The 22074-nt window shown below is 42.7% G+C and overlaps 1 protein-coding gene across 1 annotated transcript in view; it reads right to left on the reverse strand.

Moving 5' to 3' along the window:
* LOC134919562 (E3 ubiquitin-protein ligase TRIM32-like) overlaps window positions 1-153 on the reverse strand; it is a 41407-nt gene extending 41254 nt beyond the window's left edge. The window contains exon 1 of the mRNA XM_063920494.1: window positions 33-153. The gene's annotated coding sequence lies outside the window, so the exon portion shown is untranslated. The remainder of the gene's footprint in view (window positions 1-32) is intronic.
* Between the last annotated feature and the right edge of the window lie 21921 nt (window positions 154-22074).

Consider the following 22074-nt stretch of genomic DNA (forward strand, 5'->3'; position numbering starts at 1 on the left):
ATTCATATTTATACACAAACCATGGTACTCACTTAAGTCACACAATGGGAGCTAAAAGCCGTGGGCTAAGTTGTCCTCCTCCACCTCTTCCCTTTCCTTCATCCTTCTCTACCTCTATCCTCATTCTTATCAATCCTTCTCAACTCTCTTCCTCCCTTTTCCTCTGTTGATCCTTCTCTCTGTTTCTCCTCCTTTTCCCTCCACAGCCCTTCTCTACCCTCCTCCTTTTCTCATTCATCCTTTCCTATGCTTAAATTCTTTTTTCCCTCCTTAATCTTTCTCTTTCTCCTCTATCCTTATTCATACTTGCCTACCTGACCCTCTCCATGAGGGAGAAAATGCTCTGTTCCTGGACTTTCCTGGTAATGTATGATTGCCATCACCTGTGGTGAAACACCTTTCTTATCAATTAACTAGCTCACCACAGGTGATGGCAATCATACATTACCAGGAAAGTCCAGGAACAGAGCATTTTCTTCCTCATGGAGAGGGTCAGGTAGGCAAGTATGTCCTTATTCCTCCCACATGCCTTAGAGCAATTTGTGTTGAGCCCCAATTGGAGGATCTCAGGACATGCAGTTAGTAAGAGCCGAAGCCATGTAGAGCATGTCTTGGCTTGTGGGCTCTCGGACATTCTGAAAGATTAGGGTCGCAATAACAAACAATATAATGTTTTTGCATTAATGGGGTAAAATTAAATTTTTTATAGATATCATTTAAACATGACTTTATCATTTAATGACAGTAAAAAAACAATTTCCTATGAAGCGTTTTATATTTATTAAAGAGGAGAACAAAGCTTTGGTAATAATGATAATTTATAATAAACTGGACAGATTCAGTTTATCAGGTATACTATTTTGTTTTGAATTTATAGGACTTGGTAAAGAGTTGCGTGAAAATTGGCCACGGGTGAAACCACATTACATGCTCAGAAATGCGGTTATGTTTCGAAGTTTGGCGCATCTATGGGGCCACACTGCCCTGTCCATCCACTTGTGAAAGTGGCCATTATCACTGTCAGAGCGCATTTGTGCCAGCCAGGGCTGCGGTCAGGGGGTGCTGGGGGCACAGCAGACCCGGTCCCCGCCTCTCTGACAGAAAGGCAGGGCCTGGTCTTTTTCAAAATGGCCACAGCCCCACAGGAGAGTATTAAATATACTAGAGATGGTGCCTCTAGTATCTGTAATAACTGTCTCCTCTGAGGCAGTGGCCATTTTGGGATAGATGTTATCAATAGTTGTAATTTTAAGCAGGCAGGCGCGAACAGCGGGAGTGTGTGTGGGTGGGGGGGGGGGGGAATCCCCTGACAACAAGCAGGTACTGTTATAATTACTGTGTGGGGCATAATATGATGACAAGGGCATTAATGTGGGGGCATAATATGGTGTCAGAGGCATTATTGTGCAGGGCATAATATGGTGACAGGGGCATAACTGTGGGGGCATAATATGGTGTCAGTGGCATTACTGTGGGGACTTAATATGGTGCAAGGGCAAGGGGCATAATATGGTGGTGCTTCGTATGTGCATTGGAATTTATTTTATATATATATATATATATATATATATATATATATATATATATATATATATATAGAGCCTATTTTGTCAGGCCCAGGTCCCACCATTTCTGATGGCAATCCTGGTGCCAACCCTATACCTGGTGCAAGCGTTCAATTTGATATCAGATGGACGTCTGCAATGCATCTGCTCAACTCTAAACAGCCCACAATGCTCTCTATGCATCCACAACCAGTTACACCTGTTCAGCTACAGCTGGGTCTGAAAGTAGCTCAAAGTTGTTTGTGTTCGACTAAAACGCATGCACAGTGTAAAAAAATGTCTCTAGATCCATCTGCAGAGTGGGCTTCAGTGCAACCCTAAATCAGGACAGGGATTTTTATAACAAAATAACATTTGCATATTAGTAAAAATGCATAAACACTGAAGGCAGTGATTAAAATCAAGCTGCTGAACAAATACAAGTTATACAGGCATGTCAAAGTTACTTAATTATAAAGGCATTTGGTTCTTAATGTATTATGGCAAACTGGAAGCAAATTCAAATTGATAAAGGCAAGGCTTGCATTTACTCCAAAACAAAGCTTACATGTGTTAGTACAGGCAATCAAGATGCTGAAACATGCAGCCTGTTTTATGTTTTTTAGTATCTGTTTCCTACTGACAATGAGGAACTATACGTCACGCCCATTAATGTGTGCAGAGCATGATAATGACTCATTAGTATCAAACTAATATTTACATTGCATAGAAATTGCCCACAAGATTTTATTAGGATTTTGGAGAATTGTCCAATACAACTTGAAACTTAACTACTTTACTACTATATTTTCCCCTCACTAAGAATGGTATAATAGAGATTATACTTATCCAAGCCAGGTAGAGGCCAGTTCTCTTTTGGCGTCATTTGTTGAGATTTATTTTATAAGTTCATGAAAATAAAGAAAAATACATAGTGTGTGTAATACAGTATGTATTTTAAAATGAATGTTTTTAAACTAATAGGTGAATTGGAGTACAACCAGACATCATTAATGAAGCTGTGGATTTCTTCTATATGGATGCCTCTACTTGCTCTGAATTGATTAGATGTTGGTAATGCTAATTCTCCAATAGCCTCCACTGGAAAACAAGTGGATTGGTGCTTGGTGGGGTTAACGTATCTTTGTTTCCTCTAAGGTGAAGTTCTATAAACTAGTTTTATTGGACATTTATAAAAATATTAAAAAAAGGACAAATTTGAAATAAATGGAATTTGAATAGCGATTATTCACTGCTTCTCCCCTATTGGCCAAGAAGGATTCCATTGAGGTACTGCTACATACTTGTTTACCCTGTGGGCTAAAGAAAACTTATGCTCTACTTGAGTGTTGATTAATATTAATCATATGAAGCCACTAACTTTTTTAAATGCTAGCTGTAAATTTTTATTCATTGCTTCTCACAATTTAAAATTTTTATGGATGCTATTTAGAATCTGCACTAAACTTAGTGGTTTCTAGAACTGCACATGCAGAGATCTGGGTTTGCGATGTCGCTCACAGTGCCCCAAAAGCCACAACGTTAATTATATATATATATATATATATATATATATATATATATATATATATATATATATATATATATATATATATATAGAGTGAGAGAGCAAAAGAGAGAGAAAGATAGAGACCTGGAAATTTACTAACAACCATTTTTGGGTGCGATCCTTTATCGCCGGAACAATTTGTCCCGCAAATCACACATTTACTTAACAATTGTTTTGGCTGGCGTATTGTACATTGATGGTGTATTGAATCAAGTTGTGGAGTGTTTGTGAAGTGAGGTCTGAATTTAGTAAAGCAGCATGTTTGGTGTGAAACCGGCACTGATTAGATACGTGCAGGCGTATGTGTTATTAGTGTAGTAAAGAGTTATAGATATATATATTTTTTGAAATGGAGAGGGGTCCCCCCATAAAAGGAAGACCAGCAGTGGGCGGCGTGGGGGTCCTTTGTATTTCATTGAACCAGCACTGAGCTCTTGAGCCAACCCTGCTTCCATAAATACCGGGGGGAATGTATAGGGGTCCCCTGCATTTCCAACACCCAGCACCGGGCTCTTAGTAGTGAGGGGGGGATGCCACAGCCAGGGGACACACCAGCCAAATTAACCTCCCTCTACTAGTCAGCCCAGGCCAAGGATTCCTGGGAAAGAGGGGGCACCCCAATAAAGGGGTCCCCCATCTCCAGGGCATCCAAAGCCTGGACTGAAGCCCGGGTAATCCCCAGAACCCCATTGGCGGTGCCAGGTTGATAGCATTCAGTTAAAGGTAGATTAATATTGTCTTTTACATTAGGATTACAGGTCTCAGCAAGCCTCCCCCGCATGGCGGTATTTGTAGAACCACAAGTACCAGCATGTGGGGAATTAAGGGCCCGCTATTACCTATGGTCCTCCTGTAACAGAAATATTAAAATAAAGACAGGACACATACACTGTTGACAGTATAACTTTAATACACACATCCACACTCACATATACTCACCTTATTCCCGATGTGTTCGGTCCATTTCTTCAAGTGGTATCAACTACGTGGGTGCAGTGAATCTATGCATAGCTATCTCTTGTGGTGCTCGGACCTATTGTCCAGCAGGCATTCAGGGGGTTAAAAATAAAAAAAGACTCACCCAAACCAGCCAAACTCTTCTCCATAAGTGACGGCACCCACCTGGTTTCTGTAATTTGCAGAGCTGCCAGCCAATCAGCACCTATTACTGTGGGAAAAGGCTGCTGATTGGCTGTGGCTGCACTGACTTTCAATCAATACCAGCCTGGCTAACGATTGACAGTCAGTGTAGTAACAGCCAATCAGTGGTCTGTTTATCTACTATTGCAACTATGACGAAACTGCTATGGAGGGCACTCGGTAAAGTTATCACTGCATTGTATCTATAGAGTGCTGGCGTAACTGTTATTCCATATTTTAAATATATATTGTATAAGTATATATTTACAGGGATCCGGTCTCTAGGTCGACAAGACTTAAGTCGACACTGTCTAGGTCGACCACTATTGGTCGACTTTAAGTAGGTCGACATTGTTTCTAGGGCGACACGTACTAGGTCGACATGACAAAAGGTCGACATGAGTTTTTCACTTCTTTTTTTGAACTTTTTCATACTTTACGATCCACGTGGACTACAATTGGGAACGGTAAACTGTGTCGAGCGCAGCGGTAGCAGAGCGAGGCACCTTGCCAGAAGCATGGCGAGTGAAGCAAGCCATGCGAGGGGACACGGTGCACTAATTGGGGTTCCCCGTCACTTTACGAAGGAAGCGACACCAAAAAAATGTACAACTCATATCGACCTTTTTTCATGTAAACCTAGTACATGTCGACCTAGAGTCCCTGTCGACCTAGAAACCATGTCGACCTAAGCCTATTCTAACATACCACACCCATATTTACAGTATGTGTGTATATACTCTCTCTCTGTATATATGTGTGTGTGTGTGTGTGTGCATATATATATATATATATATATATATTTCTATGGGTAAGATATAAGGGAAAAGGCGCTCATAGTGCAGACTGTTTATTAGATTACAAAACAGTGACAGAACATACAAACAGGTTTTTATGTGACTCATACCATATAGCCCACGCCGTGGGCTGGTTACCACATGGTTAAGATAAAATCCCCCATCACAAACTGCACACCCTCTGACCGCCGCCTGGGACCACACACCGCGCCGCCGGCTCTGGTGAAGCCGTGACTCGTCGGGAAACCTCTCCGGATCGGACAGTTGGAGCAGCTGAGTAGGAGGACAGTAGCGCGTCAGACAAGCCACGCTCCAACGCGTTTCGTATCTTACTTCATCAGGAGGCTGGCCTGTCTGACGCTGGTCCCGGATTAAATAGCCCAGACCTGTGGCACAATGCTTAATTACTAAAAAACAGCTGTGGTCATTATAACTTCACATAGCAGTATTGCAGCATAGTACCGATACATTTTTTACCTAATAAAGACAACTCATAATATGTAGCCCTCTACATAGATCAGGGACAGCTTATAACAAATAGTGACATACATTCAGACATATATACAATGCAAAATAGGCAATAAAATACAATTACTTAAAAATACATCTATTTAAAAGAGAAAAGTAATTACTTTTCTCTTTTAAATAGATGTATTTTTAAAGGTAAGGTAAAAAATGACACAGCTGACTGCAAGATTAAGAACACTCTCAAATCGTTATACACTGCTGCTGGGGTGGCCCAGAGGGGTGTGGTTCGTTTTATCGACAGTGTCTAGGTCGACAATGTTTAGGTCGACCACTATAGGTCGACAGTCACTAGGTCGACATGGATGGAAGGTCGACAGGGTTTCTAGGTCGACATGTGCTAGGTCGACAGGTCTAAAGGTCGACATGAGGAATTTTTTTTTTTTGGTGTCGTTTTCTTCGTAGAGTGGCCGGGATCCCAAATTAGTGCAACGCGTCCCCTCGCATGGCTCGCTTCGCTCGCCATGCTTCGCTCGGCACACTTTACCGTTCCAATCGTAGTCCACGTGGATCGTTAAGTATGAAAAAATAAAAAAAATAAAATGTGAAAAACTCATGTCGTGTCGACCTGTCGACCTAGCACATGTCGACCTAGAAACCCTGTCGACCTTCCATCCATGTAGACCTAGTGACTGTCGACCTATAGTGGTCGACCTAAACATTGTCGACCTAGACACTGTCGATCTTCAGACCGGATCCCGGCCCAGAGACCCACTATTGCTTGTGCATGGATCACTAAAGCCATTGCAAAGTGGTCAGGTAACCTAATTGATGGATTGGATACCTTACCCAGGGGGGAAATAGTTTTACTCCTGCAGCATATTCAAGACTCTCCTAACTTTATGGTGGAGGCCATAAAGGAAATTGGTTTGCTCAACGCACGCACCACTGCCATGGCAGTGTCAGCATGCAGGGGCCTGTGGCTATACCAGCGGACTGCGGATGCGGATTCCAGGAAAGGCGTGGAAAACCTACCATTCACAGGTGAGGCCCTTTTTGGAGATGAACTGGATAAGTGGATATCCAAGGCTACGGCGGGTAATTCTACATACCTTCCTTCCGCAGCACCCCCAGCTAGGAAAATCTGCTCCAACTCCGCAGTCCTTTCAGACAGCGAAATTCAAAGGCAAATCCAAAGGTTCTTCTATAGCCTTCAAAGGTAATAAAGGTAAACCCAGAAAACCAGCAGCTGCAGGTTCTCAGGAACAGACCTCCGGGTCTGCTTCCTCAAAGCCTTCAGCATGACGGTGGTCCACACTGCCTGGAAGACAGGCAGGTGGGAGCTCGGTTACGGTATGTCAGTCACGTTTGGGCAACATCTTGCCAGGATCCCTGGGTCACAGACTTTATCACCCAGGGATACAGACTGTAGTTTCAGGAACTCCCACCTCACAGATTCTTCAAATCAGGCTTACCAGCTTCTCCGGACTTTACAGGCAGCAATTCAAAAACTGGTACAGACTCATGTCTATGTCCCAATTCCACTTCAACTACACAACAAGGGTTATTACTCCAACCTGTTTGTGGTACCGAAACCGGACGGTTCGGTAAGGCCCATTTTAAACCTTAAATCACTGAACACATATTTAAGGGTGTTCAAGTTCAAAATGGAGTCTCTGAGAGCAGTGATCTCAGGTTTGGAGGAAGGGGAATTCCTGGTGTCTCTGGACATCAAGAATGCGTACCTTCATATTCCGATTTGGCTGCCTCATCAGGCTTATCTACGGTTTGCACTACAGGACTGTCACTACCAGTTTTAGGCCCTGACATTTGGCCTCCCCACTGCACCTAGAGTATTCACCAAGGTAATGACAGAGATGATTGATCTCCTCCGCAAGCAGGGAGTGAACATAATACTGTACCTGAATGACCTGCTGATAAAAGCGCCTTCCAGGGAGAGGTTGTTGGACAGCATTGCCCTCCCAACCCGACTACTTCAGATCTCAGATGGATTCTGATCCTACCAAAATCTCACCTGGAACCAACACGGAGGCTTCTGTTCCTGGGGTTGATACTGGATACAGAGGAACAGAAGGTATTCCTTCCGTTGGAAAAGGCATTGGTAATCCAGTCGATCGTACGGGATGTTCTAAAACCAGCCCGAATATTGGTGCATTTATGTATTTGCCTTCTGGGGAAGATGGTCGCCTCTTACGAGGCTCTGCAGTATGGAAGGTTTCATGCGAGGCCCTTCCAGCTGGATCTGCAGGACAAATGGTCCAGATCGCATCTTCATATGCACCAGAGGATATGTCTGTCGCCAAAAGTCAGTATTTCTCTACTGTGGTGGCTTCAGACTTCTCACCTGACTGAGGGTTGAAGGTTCGGGATTCAAAATTGGATTCTGCTAACCACAGACACAAGCCTCAGAGGTTGGGGAGCGGTCACCCAGGGGGATCAGTTCCAAGGAAAATGGTCAAGTCAGAAAGCCATTCTTCCAATCAACATTCTGGAACTAAGGGCCATATACAACGCCCTTCTACAGGCATCGCATCTTCTTCAAGATCAAGCCATTCAGGTTCAGTTGGACAATGTGACGGCAGTAACATACATAAACCGACAGGGCGTAACGAAGAGCAGAGAAGCAATGTCAGAGGTAACAAGAATTCTCCTTTGGGCAGAAAGACACACGGTGACGCTGTCGGCAATCTTCATTCCGGGAGTAGACAACTGGGAAGCAGACTTCCTCAGCAGACATGACATCCACCCGGGAGAGTGGGGCCTTCACCCGCAGGTGTTCGAGTCCTTAACACATCGGTGGGGAATTTCACAAATAGACATGATGGCCTCTCGTCTCAACAATAAGCTAAATCGGCATTGTTCCAGGTCAGGGACCCGCATGCATTGGCGGTTGACGCTCTGGTGACTCCATGGGTCTACCAGATGGTTTACGTGTTTCCACCTCTTCCACTGATCCCAAGAATCCTCAAAAGAATAAAAAGGGAAAAGGTTCAAGCAATTCTAATTGCTCCGGATTGGCCAAGATGGGCCCGGTACGTGGATCTCCTGGAGATGCTCGTAGAGTACCCGTGTGGCCTGTACCTCTTCGAGAGGATCTTCTACAACAGGGGCCATTCGAATATCAAGACTTACCACGGCTACGTTTGGCGGCATGGAAGTTGAGCGTCAAATTTTAGCCCTGAAAGGCATTCCGGACAAGGTTATTCCAACCCTGATCCAAGCCAGGAAAGGGGCAATGTCTAAACATTACCACCGTATATGGAAAAAATATGTCTCGTGGTGTGAAAACAGGAAATTTCCTGCAGTGGAATTTCAGCTGGGACATTTTCTCCTTTTTCTACAGTCGGGCGTGGATGTGGGCCTATGTTTGGGCTCCTTGAAGGTCCAGATTTCAGCCTTATCCATTTTCTTCCAGAAACAATTGGTTTCCCTCCCTGAGGTTCAGACGTTCTTGAAGGGGGTTCTGCACATCCAATCGCCCTTTGTGCCTTCCACGGCACCTTGGGATCTTAATGTGGTGTTGCAGTTCCTACAATCGGAATGGTCTGAGCCTTTACAGGAGCTTGACATAAAGTTTCTTACGTGGAAGACCGTTACACTGTTGGCCTTAGCTTCTGCAAGGCGTGTGTCGGAAGGAACTGGGGGGTGTTGTCTCACAAAAGCCCCTATTTGATTTTTCATGAAGATAGAGATGAACTCAGAACTCATCAGCAATTTCTTCCTAAGGTGGTGTCTGCGTTTCATATCAACCTATTGTGGTTCCGGTGCTTACTGACACTTCTGCTACCTCAAAGTCCTTGGATGTTGTTAGGGCTTTAAAGATCTATGTGAAGCGGACAGCTCGTCACAGAAAATCTGACTCGCTGTTTGTTCTCTATAATCCCAAGAAAATTGGGTGTCCTGCTTCAAAGCAGTCTATTGCTCGCTGGTTTAGGCTTACTATCCAGCATGCTTATTAATCGTCAGGATTGCCATTCCTAAAGTACATGCCCACTCTACTAGGTCGGTGGATTCTTCCTGAGCGGCTGCCCAGGGTGTATCGGCTTTACAGCTTTGCCGAGCAGCTACTTGGTCGGGTTTAAACACGTTTGCTAAGTTCTACAAGTTCAATACTTTGGCCTCTGAGGACCTTCAGTTTGGTCAATCAGTTCTGCTGATCTCAGGACTCTCCCACCCAGTTTGGGAGCTTTGGTACATCCCCAAGGTACTAATGTGTACCCCAGCATCCTCTAGGATGTAAGAGAAAATAGGATTTTAATTACCTACCAGTAAATCCTTTTCTTGTAGTTCGTAGAGGATACTGGGTGCCTGCCCAGTGCGTAGTTTTTCATGCACTGTTACTTTGTTAAGTAATGTTTTTGGTTCAGCTGTTGCTGTTCCTGTTCAAGTTTGGTTAGCTTGGCTTTCCTCTTGTTTGTGCGTGCTGGTTTGAATCTCACCACTGTTATTTTACATCCTTCCTCAGGATCTGTCCGTCTCCTCGGGCACAGTTTCTAGACTGAGTCTGGTAGGAGGGGCCTAGAGGAAGGAGCCGGTGCACACTATTGATTTCTTAAAGTGCCCAAGGCTCCTAGTGGTCCCGTCTATACCCCATGGTACTAATGTGGACCCCAGTATCCTCTACGGACTACGAGAAAAGGATTTACCGGTAGGTAACTAAAATCCTATTCTTTTTACTTTGAATCCTTATTGGTGATGTCTCTTTTGTGTCCCGTTCACTATAAAGCTACTACCATTGAGGTCATCGGGCCCCCTTACACACCTTCTGCACTACTCCTTGTTTAACATTGCTTATTTTTTTCATATGTTAGTATTCTTATACGCTGGAGGATGGATGTGACATATATCAGTAAAATGTCTTGTTAACTTGCTTGTACCATATAGGGGATTCCAATTAAAAGCAGCATCTTTAAAAAAAAAACTACTGCGCTGGGTTTTCACAGTTACTGGGTTTTGCTATTCAATTAGAGGAGAGAAAATTAGATGCAGTAATTTCTATAAAAATCACTGCAGCTTTTTTCTCGCATCTCCAGAGCATGTCTTTTTCTAATATCGTTATTTTAGGAAAAATCACCGGATATTTGCCCTCATTACGAGTTGATCGCTCGCTAGCTACTTTTAGCAGCCGTGCAAACGCATAGTCGCCGCCCACGGGGCGTGTATTTTCGCTTTGCAAGAGTGCGAACGCCTGTGCAGCCGAGCGGTACAAAAACATTTTGTGCAAAACAAGACCAGCCCTGTAGTTACTTATTCTGTGCGATGCCTGCTGCGACAAAGGTCCCGGAATTTACGTCAAATACCCACCCTGCAAACGCCCTGCCACGCCTGCATTTTTCCAAACACTCCCAGAAAACGATCAGTTAACACCCATAAATGCCCTCGTCCTGTCAATCTCCTTGCATTCAGCTGTGCGAATAGAATCGTCGCTAGAAGCAGTGCAAAACAATGCTCTTTGTACCTATACGACGCGCGTGCACATTGCAGCTCAAACGCATGCTTAGTTTTGCCTTTTTTTAAATGATCGCTACGCAGCGAATAACGGCAACGAGCAATCAACTCAGAATGAGGGCCATAGCTCTGACACCCCGGCGACATCCCCCAGAAGACTAATTAAGCAATTGGAAGATTTCAATCAGCTTAAGTAGTCTATAATTGCTCACCTTCTGAAGTGGTGTCTTCTCCTACAGTGTCGGGAACCGGATTCCTGCAGCAGCAGTATGTGAGGTGTGTGTGAGTGCTTGTGTGTGCATAAGTGTGTGTAATTCCTGGCAGGGGTGTAACACCCAGAGGCAATGGAGATACCTGCCTCCGGGCTCCAAGGCCTGAAGGGGCACCTGCATGTACAGCGAGATCCAAGTGTGACCGCTGCACTTCCAATGGAGCTCTGCGGCGCACCCGCTGCTGCTACATAGTTAATTGTATTGTATTATCCCAAGAGCCCTGCTAACACCTGCAATAAAGTACTGCTCAGCCTGTACTGCAGCGAGCAATGGTGCACCCGCCCCTGCTGCTGGACTGCGAGATTGCACCCTCCAGTGAACGCTGATCCTGCATGCTGCAGATGGTTGAATCTGGTGAGTCTGACTCTGACCCATTGTCCCTTGTCACACGGTGTAACTGGAGCCCTGACAATTCACCATGGGCTCCGGTCCCGGTAGATATATATATATACAGGTTGAGTATCCCATATCCAAATATTCCGAAATACGGAATTTTTTGAGTGAGAGTGAGATAGTGAAACCTTTGTTTTCTGATGGCTCAATGTACACTACATATACTTTGTTTAATACACAAAGTTATAAAAAATATTGTATTAAATGACCTTCAGGCTGGTGTATAAGGTGTATATGAAACATAAATTAATTGTGTGAATGTACACACACTTTGCTTAATGCATAAAGTTATTAAAAATATTAGCTAAAATTATCATCCGGCTGTGTGTATAAGGTGTATATGTAACATAAAAGCATTCTGTGCTTAGACTTAGGTCCCATCACCATGATATCTCATTTTGGTATGCAATTATTCCAAAATACGGAAAAATCTGATATCCAAATTGCTTGGTACCAGAATTATTTTGGATAAGGGATACTCAACCTGTATATACACACACAGACACATTCACACACACCATATTTGTTTTCTCTTTTTTATTAAAGGGGGAAGGTACCAAACTCAAATTGGACTCCAGCCTACTGGGACTAACCTAGGCCCCTGATCCCTGGTGTGAGTGTAGGCAGCAGCTGGGGGAATTACAATTCCCAGCAGCCCCGAGCCTCCCAGCAGCCCCCTCCCCAGTGCACAGATGGAGGGGAGGCCACCAGGAACCTCAGAGACCACCTGAGACCAATGAAGCATCAATTTTATTTTTTTGCTCACATAACAGGGTTTTCAGCTCCTTTTATTTTTATTGGATACCCAGGTATCATAAGTGCGCATACAGTACCTGTCGTATTCCAAAATTGGGTGCGTGGTCCACAAGATTTCTTTGCTCGCTAATCCTCATTCCTAATAGAATTCCCCCCTATTTGTACTTCATTGACTTGACTGATCATTATATACTGTAATGACCTGCCCACAACAAGTTTTGTGTTGTATCTTTGTGGAAAAAAAACAAAAACTCCTACATATGCTACACATTAACAAAATATATTTCCACTATGGTGCTCATTTAAGATTAATATTGAACTATAATGCACATTTGTAACAATTGTTAATACTGTACTCTTGAGCAGTAGTCTCTTTAACCCCTTACGCTGATTATAGAGCATGAAAGTAGCAGAGCAACTTTGCAATAATCAACCAGCTTAGATCTAGAGCCAGTTTTTCCTGTTTCACGTGAAGGTGTTTTCTGCTGGGATGGGCAGACTTCTGCCTGTATGGTTGGTGATTACACATCTCATGAATTCAGTATGTAGACACCAGTGCAGAAAGAGCTGTCAAGGAAGAACAAGTGAATATGAGAAAACAGCAAGAACCTCAAATTGTCCCTGGAAATTATCCAGCCGCAAGAAGATATATCAGAAGGAGAAAACCCCCACGTATTCTCTTGAGCTGTATCGGTATCATCACATGTTTACTTTTCCTGGGGTCAGCAGCCATGCTTACAGTAGGATATTTAAATCCATTTGGAACAGTTGGGCTCGCTATATTAGGAGTTGGAACTGTTGTTTATTTTGGAGCAATACTTTTTTTAGTGGCAGCATGTTTATGGGTGGAGAAGAAATATCCCGGGATGCAGCCTCTATCATTCAAAATTATTTCCAGAAAGCCACCCAGGACGACTCCTACTGCTTTTGCCAACCCTAATATAAGTGGACAGGTGCCCACCACACCTAGCTACAGGATACATAATGAATTACCTTTTCCCACAACCAACTTAAATGATGTGAGGGGAAAAACAGACATTCCTCTGCCACCAAAAGATACAGCAAAAAAGATAAATGGCAAAAGTCCAGCACATCAAGCATCCTCACTAGACCCAGCAGAAATCCATGATAATGACTCTAATGCTGTGGACATATCGCAAGAAGAAGACTGCAATGGTGGCATCAATGGGAATGGCATTCCTGACATTGCACCTCAGACACAGACAAATAATGATGTAAACGTCAATGAGGATACAAGTGCCGAATCAGCTGATCCTAAGGCTACTGAAGAACCTCTGGAGACAGAGAACATAGACCATGATAAAAATGGTCACTCTAAGCAGGATGAAAATGACATTGCATCTTCTGCCAGTCCAAAAAGGGAACGAAAAGTGCATTATAAAACTCATCATGTGGAGGTGCCACATGAGGACTACCCTTCTCCTGCCAGCACTGACTCTGCTTGTAGTAATAAGAAGGATTCATCCCTTGACATTCAAGAAAGTAAATCTGGAGCTGTTCCTCAACATAGCAGTAATACAACAGAAAACATTCCTTCAGATTCTATTGATGCAGCTACCTCTATCACAGAAAAGCCTGAATTACACCAGCAAAAAGAAACACCTAGCAACACTCAGACTTACACAAGAGACCATCAAAGTACAGAAAAGTCACAGGCACCATCACTTAAAAGGAAAACTCAGGAAGCTCCCCAGGAGTCCTTACACTCATCCAGTGCACAGACAGACAGACCACCTGAAAACAATCATGAGCATCATGATAGTTCCAGTGCAGCAGCAAGTTCAGAGCGGCACAGATCACCTGCTGGATCACCAGCACATGTCAGAAAGCACATTCAAGTACAACAAACACAAACAAGCCAGGAAAATTTTCAGAGGGCGAAAGGTTTGATACATACAAATTCTGCATCTCCTCCTGCTGTCAGGAAATCTACATTACAACAAAGACATGAAATTTCTCCGCGAAATGCTGTACACAAGGATTCTTCAATTTCACTGAAAGCCTCTCCAGTTAGTGCAAGGAAACTGCTAGGACTTCAGAAAAGCGATATACAAATTACTCAGCACTCCGGAGACTTTGTTAGTGACAATACAAAAACTCATTTGCCTTATAGAAAGAATGCATTACGTCACAAACATGATCAAAGACATGAGCACCAAATTACAGCATTGTCTACTGATAAGGGTGTTTCTGAATCACCCAAATCTTACGCTCAGAAAGCAGATTTAGTGGATGCCCTTCCTACTCATGCTCCGAACACGCAATCACCAGAAAGGGCAAAGAAAATTAGACAGGACAATAAACTTCATCATTCACCCCCTATCAGTAGAAAAAGAGCTATTTCTTCATCACCTCCAAGGCATCATCAAAGAAGTCCTGATACTTCTCACAGAGTTCAAAGGAATCAGGACCAGTTGTTACCAATGGCAACCTTTTCTTCTGGTGCAAATAAAGAGGAAGTACATAAAAGGCAAAACTATCACTCTTCACAGTCCAGTGATGTACCATCTTCCTCTTCCTCGTCACCTCCAAGGCATCGTCACAGAAGTCCTAATATGTCACCCAAAGTTCAAAGGAATCAGGATCATTCCACATCAAAAACAAATGTATTTTATTCTAGGAAAGTGGAATTACATAATTGTCATAGTAACCAGTCTTCACCTTCTTCACAGTCCAGTGATGTACCATCTTCCTCTTCCTCATCACCTCCAAGGCATCGTCAAAGAAGTCCTGACGTTTCTCCCAAAGTTCAAAGAAATCAAGAAAATGCCACAAGAACTAAAGTATTTTCTCCTAAGAAAGAAGAATTAAATGATAGACACCAGCCTTCACCTTCTTCTAAGTCCAGTGATGTCCCATCTTCCCCTTTATCGTCACACCGAAGGATTAGACCAAAGAGCCCTGACATTTCCAACAAAGTACAAAGAAATAAAGATGCACATGTACCAAAAATAGGATTACCAACTAATACTAATATAGAGGAATTGCATAAACAGCATAGGCAACAATCTTCACAATCCATTGATGTCCCATCTTCACCTAGCTTTTCCCCACTTAACGTAAGGAAATTATTACAATATAATAAAGAAAAAGCTCAACAAAGTAAATCCATTGGATCTCAAAATATGAAAGACCATTCAAGTGAATTATCTAACGATAAGGTTGCTTATCAACACCAGGGAAAAAGGCAACATCCAGATAAAAATCACAGGTCTCCACATTCTAGAGAAACAAGCCCTAAAGCTGTTAGGGCCTCTCCTGCCAGTAATAAAAGATTTCCACCATTTTCCAAAGAGGATCAAAGTTAATAACAAATAAACATTACATTACAAGCTAGCTTATGAAAGGATAAGCTAGTAAATTGCATAGTAATCCAATTGACTCATCGTTGTAAGGACATTTACATTATACAAGGATAGAGACAAATACATATGAATGTTTTTCATGTTCACTATCACAGGTAAGCCTGATGTGGCTACACATACATGTGTATGTACCACACACACGTAAAGTGTATTGCAGAGTATAAGTTATGTTTCATTCTCTCTGATAGTTAAACGGTGTGTGTAATGACAAATGACTGTACTACCCAGAATAGTCCAGAGTAAATTCAGTAAGGTAGGAATTGAGTTTAACAGATCAATGGTCAAACCTCTTCTTACTTTACTTTTGTGTCAGTAAAAGATATACCCAAATGTACTATAGTGTGCATGTGTTTGTATATTTTGTTATTTTCACTTTAAGGGCACTTCAAATTACAGTGCGTATTTAGGTTCTGCAATTTATGTAAATTGTCATTAGAGCATATTTATCACAAATTAATAGTATTATGACTTTAAAAATGAATATTATGCCCCAGCTGTCGATAAGTAAAGTCACAGAATATGATCACCAATTTCCTTGGTGACTTTGAATGTATTATAATTTAAATAGTGGTGATATTAATCCTGTAATATCTTATATTTTATTTATATGTCTATATTTAAAGAAAATCTAGAAGTTTAGCACTTTACAATTGCTAGTGCTGAGTTTCTAGTCATTACTGTTTCTGTCCTTTAGTGATTAAGCATCACATTAAGAACCAGCATTTTAAAGATTTGTGTGATATTACCCATATTTTGAAGAAAATGCATTCAACTTGTGTTCATTGTTCTGATTAATTATTACAATTGGTAAGTAAATGGGAAAAGCAGAATAAGATTATTATTATTATTGCTCTGACCAAGGACGTCGGGTTAACAGTTATGTTTTATGCAAAACATGAAATGCATTTGAGGAATTGTGCACAAAAGTCACGTGGCCCAACCACTTTGCAATTTTGTAAATTTGTTACAAGGGCACATATAGCAGTTCTGCGGAGAGGGTAAATAAGTGCAGGAGGGAACTCAGTCATCCAGCATGCCCCTTCATGCTCCCAAACTTCCCACTTAGTTTACTGTTGCAGTTATCTTTGCTTAATTTGTTACTTTGCTGTGAAAGTTTTTACATCAATTAATGAATCCAACACATACGTATAACAATAGTGGGAAGATGGAAAGCATGTTGTACTGGTGGAAGGGGTGTACAAGGCCTGGAAACCTGTTACTTGTGAACTTGTACTGAAATGACACACATACCTGATCTGTTTTACCTGGGAAAGAACTCTCTGCTCCCATTTGCCACTGACTTCCTATGAAGCATTATGTTAAAAAAGCAACACACCTTTTGTACAAAATTTTTTCCTGTTACTGATTGGCTGTATTTGGAAACCAAAAAAAATACTTTAAAAAAAAAAAGGAAAACAACACAATAGTATCAATTATTTAGCCAATTGGAGGCTAATTAAGCTAAGAATTCATAGGGTAAGTGGCAAAGCGTACTATATCTTGGGTGAAAAGTAATTGCCTTTGGATTGTCTCTCCTTGCTGAACCCAGTGCCATGTGCAGATAAGTCTGTTGTCTTAAATTCTACAACTCCTTCTTGAAAAAACAAAGTGCTGGCAGACCAAGGTGGGGTACACATTAAGCTATATATTGTATAATATATCGTTCTGGTGTGAATCAGAACAATGCTCAATCATGCATGCTGCACGTCAGATGTGATGACCCCACTGATGACCGCATGCAGGACAATGCAGGATGCATCGCTATATCACGCAGCCATTCCCCAGATTATGCAGTGTGTACAGTTGTGCGATATATCGGTGCATCGGCCATGCCGTCGTCTAAAAAACACAGTGTCCTGTTGTGTACTCTTCCTTAGTCCACCAATACTGTATTTCACGCTGTATAGAACTCTGTTGTAGAACAATGAACTGTGCATAATGCACTCACTGCAGGAGAATGATGGTCAGACACCAGCTTTAGGTGACTTATACCCCTTTCACATCGCACAAATAACCTGGTATCGACACGGCATATTGCCGTGTTGACACGGGTCAGTGTGCGATGTGAAAGCACTTTGGTTGAATTAGCGGGTCGCCTGACCCGGTAATTCAACCCGGTATAAAAGAAGGGTTATACCCGGGTTGAATACCGGGTCAGGCGCAGTGTGAATGGGAGCCGTGTCGATGCAACACGGCTCCCATTCACAGCATAGGGAGAGGCGGCGCAGGAGATGAGCTCATCTCCCAGCGCCGCCTCCACCCCCGCCCCTGCTGCGCCCCACGCTGCTATGGCAACCGACCCGGTATATTGTCGGGTCGAAAAGCCAACATAGTAGAGCAAATGCCGGATCTCACCCGGTAAGGACACGTTTCTTTTACCGGGTGGGATCCGGAATTTGCGGTCTGAAAGCGGTATTATTGGGTTACTTATTTGCTGTACAGATGGTGCATTTCTTTAGATGAGGCTGACATGATTATTTGAAAAATAAATAAATAAATAAAATAGAAGAATTATTTGTGACTAACAAAGAATAGTTTCACGGAAGCATTACTTTAATTGTTCACAAAGTTTACTGTTAATGTTCTGAACACTTAAAATGTTTAATTTCATGTAAAGTACATGCAAAGACCATGTTTTTGCTACTATAAGAGTTTGAGCATAAAGACTACATTGCGATCTGTCACCTCTTCTATTCATTGAGCAATGAATGTTAACACATTGTGGATGTAGGGTCTTATTCAGGTTTGTTAGCAAACCAAAAAAGCACACTATTGGGCAAAACCATGTGCAGTGCAGGTGGGGCTGATGTAACATGTGCAGAGAGAGTTAGATTTGGGTGGGATGTGTTCAAACTGAAATCTAAATTGCAGTGTAAAAATAAAGCAGCCAGTATTTACCCTGTACAGAAATAATATAACCCACCCAAATCTAACTCGCTCTGCAAATGTTATATCTGCCCCCCCCCCCCCCCCCCCCTACCCCCCTGCAGTGCACATGGTTTTGCCCATTAGTTTGCTTCTTTGGTTTGCTAACAAATCTGGAAAAAAAAAACATAGACTTAAAAGCCCCCATACATCGGCAATCAATAGAGGCAGTTTGGTGTTTTGCAGATGATTGTGCAAATACACATAGGTGTGCGCAGGGGGGGTGCCTGGTGCGCACAGGCACCCCCTAATGTCCGGCACCCCGATCTCACATGCCTGATGCAGCGATCGAAGAGCAGGCTGATTACTGTCTCCTCTGCGCTGCACCCTGTCAGGACTGCATTACTGACCAGGCGCCTGGGTTAATCGAGAGTGCCACTGCCACCGTCTTTCAAATTCCCAGCTCCACCACCATGTACAAAAACAGTGTGATGTGATGTGATTACGTCATGCTGCTCGCACGCCCACCCGTCACACCCACCACATACACACCTCTCTCCTTCTATTCTATGCCAACGCCAGCCACTGATGAGGAGCAGCATGCAGCCAGCATTCCTCTTAGGAAGACAAATTCAATACTGGCAGGCGGATGGCAGCAGAATTGACACGTTCCAGCAGCGGCAGCAATACCAGTCTGCGACTGTCAGTTTAGTTACTGACTTGTAAGTAAGCTGCTGCAGCTTGCAGGGGAAAGAGAGGGAGAGCCAGACCAGGCTGAGGAGGAGCAGTGTAATTGCAGCGAGTGCCATCAGGGGTGTTTGGTGCACACCACAACATCTGACAATGTATCTGCTTTATTAGGATTGGTACAAAGGTAGATATGTTATATGCGTTGACCATCAATAGATGGTGCTAAACACGCCCAAAAGGCGGTGCTAGACACACCCCTCCAACAGTGCACCCCCTAATAAAATGTGCTGCGCACGCCAGTGCAAATACATTTGCAATTTATGGGGTACACAGATTGCAGTTCAGACCAAAAATCGATTGGGATTAGTAAATCAGACTGTCCATCATGTAGGATATCACATATTAATTGGGGCTGTAGATTGCTAGTGCATGGTAACAATCATCAGTTTTGCAGACTGTTTCTAGTAAACTGATGAGCCTTTCAAGATTGGCAGATCTGTATTTACTGAAAAATGATCTGCAAATCACTGAAAAAATTTAATGTATGGGTTCAGATTGGTGGATTGGTAAATCTTTAAATCTGGGAAAAAATGTCAGAATCTGCAGATTTTTTGTGTGATTGCTGATGTATGGGGGTTCTATATTAACTAGTGGTTATGGATTTTTACTATGTTTATATTTTGATCCTATTGATATTATCTGAATGCTTCAGAGTAAAGGCCCGTACACACTAGGGAGATGTGTGCTGTGCGATCTATCACAGACTGCTCAACACACATCTCTCCCCCCGCTCAGCACACAGCACAATGTGTGCTGAGCGAGGGGAGGGGGGGAGGGACGTTCATTTCACTCAGCGGGTGAAATGAGCGATGTGCTAGATTGTGCATGCAGGCCAATCTAGCACTGGCGATAGCGATGCGCAGGGCTGCGCATCGCTATCGCTGGGGGGTATACACATGACAGATCCATGCTTAAAATCTAAGCAATCTAGTCAGATTACTTAGATTTTAAGCACGGATCTCTCCGTGTGTACGCCCCTTAAGGCTGGAAACACACTTGCTGATGCACATCAGATGTGACATCACACACGATTTTCCCTGCAAACGATATCGTTCATAAACACTGAGCGATACTGTTTACTATATCGTCAGTGACGTCACCCGGCCACATCCAGGAGCATGCAGTCTTGTACAATGGCCCTCATTCCGAGTTGATCGGTCGCAAGGCGAATTTAGCAGAGTTACACACGCTAAGCCGCCGCCTACTGGGAGTGAATCTTAGCTTCTTAAAATTGCGACCGATGTATTCGCAATATTGCGATTACTAACTACTTAGCAGTTTCAGAGTAGCTTCAGACTTACTCTGCCTGTGCGATCATTTCAGTGCTTGTCGTTCCTGGTTGACGTCACAAACACACCCAGCGTTCGCCCAGGCACTCCCACCGTTTCCCCGGCCACTCCTGCGTTTTTTCCGGAAACGGTAGCGTTTTCAGCCACACGCCCCTGAAACGCCGTGTTTCCGCCCAGTAACACCCATTTCCTGTCAATCACATTACGATCGCCGGAGCGAAGAAAAAGCCGTGAGTAAAATTACTTTCTTCATAGTAAAGTTACTTGGCGCAGTCGCAGTGCGAACATTGCGCATGCGTACTAAGCGGATTTTCACTGCGATGCGATGAAAAATACCGAGCGAACAACTCGGAATGAGGGCCAATATCTTTAGATTTCAAGGCAAGAACTAAAGATATTGTACATAGTTAACGACATGCGGGAGAGCGCACCGTTAACAATATATTGCATACACACTAGACGATGTGAACGATATATATCGTCCGATCCACCGAATCAGATGATATATCGGCTGCATGTCGTAACATGTGTGTACCCAGCCTAAGTAACTAGATTAGTCCATAATTCATTAATTAAATGTAGGGAACATCTGTTGATATTCTTAGCAGTACAGTACCGTAGATAAACATTTCAGCATACTACAACCTAGCCTGACATGTGGGAGGTCGCCACACGTCTGCTTGAAGAAGGACCTCATTTTTAAAGATGCACCAGTCTATTGTTCAGAAATTGTTTCATGCAAAACAGTGTAAATTGCTATATTTTTGCCATGTAAATATTCTGGTAAAGTCCTTTGCTTAATGTTGTGTTCCATGTCAGTCATTGCAAAATGCTACGTTTTTTTGTACATATAATATATATTTTATACTGAAAAATGTATTAAAAAGGTTTTTCTATACATTATTCTTTTTCTTTGCCTTTTTTGTTGATGCTTTTTAGTGATAAAGTTGTTGGGAGTAGTGATGAAAAGATGTATATGGACACATGGAAGAAAAGCAGGACAATGTGGTGATAGTGCAAGCTTGTGATCGCACAGCAAACCTAGTCATTTATTATGTGTAACCAAAATATATACACTATAATAATACTGCAGCTCTGTCTGACTGTAGAAAAAGTCTGGGATAGCCAACAGCAAATTTAACTGATCCCATAAAAGACTAGTGGTTACAAAAATGCACGTAAGGAGTTCATAGGTCACTAAGGCTCTGTAGTTATTTACATTATGCTTGTTGTCCCTGTTGCTTGTATAACCTTTACCATTGATTGAACACAAGGGATGAGTCAATACACTTTAAAGTTGAGCTAGAAAATTGTTGCAGTGAGTGGCATTTATAAAAACAGCAGGGTATAATATTATATATACTTGTGAAAAGGAATA

Source organism: Pseudophryne corroboree, chromosome 1 (genome assembly GCF_028390025.1).
Source record: "Pseudophryne corroboree isolate aPseCor3 chromosome 1, aPseCor3.hap2, whole genome shotgun sequence".
Lineage (NCBI taxonomy): Eukaryota > Metazoa > Chordata > Amphibia > Anura > Myobatrachidae > Pseudophryne > Pseudophryne corroboree.